This window comes from Montipora foliosa, unplaced genomic scaffold (assembly GCF_036669935.1).
Source record: "Montipora foliosa isolate CH-2021 unplaced genomic scaffold, ASM3666993v2 scaffold_426, whole genome shotgun sequence".
Taxonomy (NCBI): domain Eukaryota; kingdom Metazoa; phylum Cnidaria; class Anthozoa; order Scleractinia; family Acroporidae; genus Montipora; species Montipora foliosa.
The window spans coordinates 320,001-325,000 of record NW_027179730.1 but is presented as its reverse complement, the minus strand read 5'-3'; the positions used below and the strand labels follow the sequence as shown (position 1 = coordinate 325,000).

General features: G+C 39.2%; 1 pseudogene; it reads left to right on the top strand.

Annotated features, from left to right (window-relative positions):
• The first annotated feature begins 993 nt into the window (after positions 1-993).
• LOC137988750 (uncharacterized) overlaps positions 994-5,000 on the top strand; it is a 7,745-nt pseudogene continuing 3,738 nt past the window's right edge.

The window sequence follows — 5,000 nt, the reverse complement described above, 5'->3', positions numbered from 1 at the left end:
ATCACAAATTATACATAGCGTACTTTAATTATGTGTTCAAATACACTTTAAATTACTCGACCAGTCTAATGTGTCAGGTATAAGGGAATGTTTGCTGACGCCATTGGTTACTGTTTATTTATTAACATACCAGTTTGCTCTCAGATGTCATCAAGCTATTTATAAGTTCACTTCAAAAGGTAAAAGAACTTGTTGAACTTAGTCAAAACTCCAATTTTAAGCCTTTTAGCTTCGATAGCGAGCCAGGTCTTAACCATCAAAAATTGATAAATTCTTGCTTGGCAAAAGCATTAATGATCATGTTCATTCTTTCTAAAATTTCGAATTTTGAAAGCATTATTGCTCTGAGATTATCTGGTATATCGTGTTCAAATTTTCAAAGGTAGCTCATTATGCAATGCACTATCAGTATTCAGTACTTCATCTTGGCTGACTGATTACAAAACGATTACCTTGTTCTAACGAGGCAAACCATGTAAACAAAGATTCCTCTATTGATTACAACAGCGCGTCTGTTAATGGTGCAATTTTAACTAACTTCAATTCCAGCTCTTATTCATTTAAAGTAAAATTGATTGTTTTCGCTCGATATAGCTGCAAATGCAAATGAGTTTGTCTTTATGAGCATCGAAACGATGAGTCAACTATGAATATTAAAAGAATAAAACTGCGACCACAAAAGCAACTATGATGCACACGAGAGGATACGTAAGCAAAACGTTGCTTTTGTAAAACAAAATGCTTTGAACGGTTTGCAAACAACAATTGCAAACATGAGCACCACGTGGGCTAATGCTCCAAAACTACTTGTTGTCGAGAGAAAACGCGTCCTTGAATACTGAAATCAAATAAAGATGATTTAGCCTGAGGATTCCAGTTAAAAATTAAAGTGTGAACGCCGTATGTGCGATGGTTACTAGGCATGCCACTCAAAAATTACCTTTTTCGAATTGCGTGTTCAGTCCAAATACTTGCATAAAATTAAGTCGGAAATAATAGTCATCAACTGGAATGTTTTGAATGAACCTTTATTAACGTGATATTTGCAGCTCTCATTTAAAGCTCAAGTGTAAGAAGCGATCATTGTATTGAGCGAAAAATTAGTCACAAAAAATGCACCGTTAATCAACATGATGCAAAAGGTAGGTTCTTTCATAGCCGGTATAGGAGACTGGTAGTTTTCGTGAGAAAAGCGCTCCGGGTTGCGAGTGTTGACAACTCTGTTATGAGCAGTCAAAAACTGAATTTTTTACTGCACTCTTTCTCGACTTGAGCATAATTCTTTTAGGTGCTATTAAGGGTGTGTGAAGTGAAACAAACTGGCCTGTCCTCTTGTAATAAAACTCCACCAATGGCATTTTCGGATGCGTCTACTTGAAGCGTGACTGGTAGGTTTGGATCATAGTAGCGTAACGTGGTCGATGAAGCAATGAGGATCTTTGCCGAGTTGAATGCTGTTTCGTGAATTTCGTGCCAAAGAAACACAGAATCTTCTTCACAAGGAAAGTGGGGCTCAAAAAATAGTTGGTGAATAACAAAGAAAAACAATGGAAACTCTTTCCCTCAAAAATTTCGGATGGTCTTTCATATACCGGATCCGAAATGATTAATCATGTAAAGCTATGATCCTCGCAGTTGTGGTTGCAATTTTAGCAATTGCATAGAGAAGCCTGAAAAATTCAGGACCTCAACGGGGTTTGAACCCGTGACCTCGCGATACCGGTGCGACGCTCTAACCAATTGAGCTATGAAGCCACTGACGTTGGGAGTTGGTCATTTGTGGGTTCTAGTTTCCCGTGAGGAATGAACCAATGAACGAAATGATATATGAAATGAATCATATACTGAACTGCGGATATGAAATCAAGTAAAGCTATGATCTTCGCAGTTATGGTCGTATTTTTAACAATTGCGTAGAGAAGCCTGAAAAATTCCGGTTTGAACCCGTGACCTCGCGATACGCAATTGCTAAATTGCGACCATAACTGCGAGGATCATAGCTTTACTTAATTTCATATCCGCAGTTCAGTATATGATTCATTTCATATATCATTTCGTTCATTGAAATAATTAATGTCGATAAAACAAAAGAGCAAATCGAACATAACAATACCTAATAGCCCACTTTCGATATATCAAAATTCATTCCTAAAGAAAAGTCATCATCTCGAGGCTCTAGCGAATAAACATAAGGATTTGTATGAGTTCATTCCCCAGAGCCTCGAAAAGATGCCTTTTGTTTAGGACAGAATTTTAACATATCGAAAATGGGCTATTAGCTTTATCCTCCGTCATTTTAGGACGGTTAACGAAAGTCACCCAAAATTTCTTTCCTATATTACCGTCGACTAATTTTCCCATGCGACAAGATTTCAAGAAAAACAAGTGAATTTCCGAGGGAAGAGATGAAATCTGGAATGTCTAAACAACGAGAGAAGCTGTGAAGGTGAATCATTGATTGGCTGGTCTTTCATATACCGGATCCGAAATGATAAATGTCCTTAAAACAAAAGAACAAAGCGAACATAACAATACCTAATTAGCATTAATTGGCATAATTAGCATTTAATTAGCATTAATTAATTGGAATAACAATGGTTCTCTTGTGCTCCGCCATTTTAGTCCGGTAAATGAAGGTCTACCCCATTGATTGGCATGCGAAATATTTCACACTCGCGGACATATGATGGTTGGTTCTCCGTTTTGAAAGTTCTGAAACGACGCTTTAATTAATGCTAAATAGAAGGTATAAATATATAGTTAATGTATGGTGCCGAGGGAAACAGTTGGTTTTGTTTTCCCGAAAGTCCTCGTGCTACCCGAGACCAACACGAGGGAAACATCAGGAGTCCAGGGAAAACAAAACTAACTACTTTCCCAAGGGACCAGACATTGAGTGCTTTGTTATATATTATACAGTGCTGTTGTATCCGGTGCGGGCAATACAGCGGCTGCGGAATTATCTCCCGGTCGGGATACATTTATACAACTTACAACTTCATACAACTTTAATTTATTGACATTCACATTCCCATTATATTTACAAAATTCTTTCAATTTTATTTAGAAACATTACATGTAGGATATAGTTACAAGTCCGAGCAGCTAGATAACCGCAAGTCTTTCCTGCTAGCAACTAGTTCTTTGTAAGTAGTCTCGAAATTGCAGGACATAATCGCAAAATATACTGCATTCAAATTTGACCAGGGGCGCGTGACCAAGAATCAACAAGATTCAACCAATCACAGTGCTCGTTTTGTTGAGAGAAAGTCTACGTATATAACAATTAACAATTATTCCACGAGCAAGCGTTGGATATGAGATGTTAGATAGCTATGAACAGTTGCATTACTGATATCAGAAACAGTAACTGGACGATTAAGGACAAATTAATGATCAATGATGAAGAGACATCTTCATATTCATCCATCTCATGCACACGGTAGCGATGGCCTCACTTGAGTTCTTTCCGTATATACATATACACGCTACTTAGGACAACACGCACTTGCACTTAGTACTTGGCTTGGGCCGAGCCGATTTGTCCTCAAACTCCCACGGCCTGCTCCCGTCTGGCCTTGTAGCTCAGTCGGTAGAGCAACGGTGATCTATCCGGAGGTCGTGGGTTCGATTCCCACCCGGGTCAGAGATTTTTCTCTGTCCTTGGGTGTTGCATAAGAAGTTCCTGATGCTGTGGATCAGCGAAGGTTCTTCATCCATCACATGCACACAGTAGCGATAGCCTCACTTGAGTTCTTTCCATATATACATACACACGCTACTTAGGACAACACGCCCTTGCACTTAGATGAAGAGACAGAATTTCTATTGATTGGAACAAGACAGCAATCTAGCAAAATTGATGAATGCAGTTTCACTGTGGGGATTTTAACATTAATCCGGTGTAATGTGCAAGGAATTTGGGGTCGTGTTTTGACAATGGCTACTCCTGTAACTAAGACATGTAATGCAGCATATTATTTTTTGCATAATACTAAGTGCATTCACAACTTGCACAATCCCATGATGCAATCCAATATACACTTAGGGTGCGTTCGATTGACCCTATACGTGGCGTGATGATTAAAACGGTATCTTTTGCGCGTTTCGAACCAGCAAGGATAATAAAAATATGTTATAAATAGCATTTTACCCGATGTTTGACAATTTTAACGTGAATCGCCGTAAAAACGAAGGATTTCTAAATTATATTCCATGTATTCCTATTCCGGAATACGGTCAATCGAGCGCACCCTTGTGGTCCCGAGGGAAACAGCTAGTTTTGTTTTCCCGAGAATCCTGATGTTTCTCGCGACAAAGTCGTGGGAAATATCAGGACTCGAGGGAAAACAAACTAACTAGTCTAGGTATGTAACAATACAAATGGACTGTATCATGCTTCAGTGAACAGGATATCCATTGTTTTAATGCAAATAACTAAGTTCCAATGTGTTGCAAAACGCTGCAGCTAGGTTAATAATTAATGACCATTGGAAATGCTCGCACATAACAAGAGCTCTGTACGATTTTCATTGGTTGCCAGTTTGCTTGCGTATCCATTTGAAGATTTTACTCTCAACTTTTAAAGTGAGACACGGATTAGCTCCACCTTATCTTAGGGCCCGATTTCATGGAGAATTTCAGCCCGGGCTGAGATTTCAGCCTGTGTTCTGAAAGAAATCTTCTTGAAATGAAAGTGGCGATAACATGGAGAAGGTTTCAGTCTGAGGTGAATTACAGACCGGGCTGAAAATCCTGGCCCGGTTTCAGAAACTGGGCTATTATTTTCATCCCGGCCAAACGAGCTGAAAAATGCGCAAAAGTCCATGAAATTTGGGCTGAAAAAGAAACGTGAGCATGCGCATCAATTGTGTTTCGCATCTTAGTAAATTTTCTCATGCAAATCTGCGTTTTGCGCCCGGGCTTAAATTCATCATGTAATCGCAACAAAATTTCAGCCCGGAGGGCGGATCGAAACTTCAGCCCGGGCTGAAACTCGC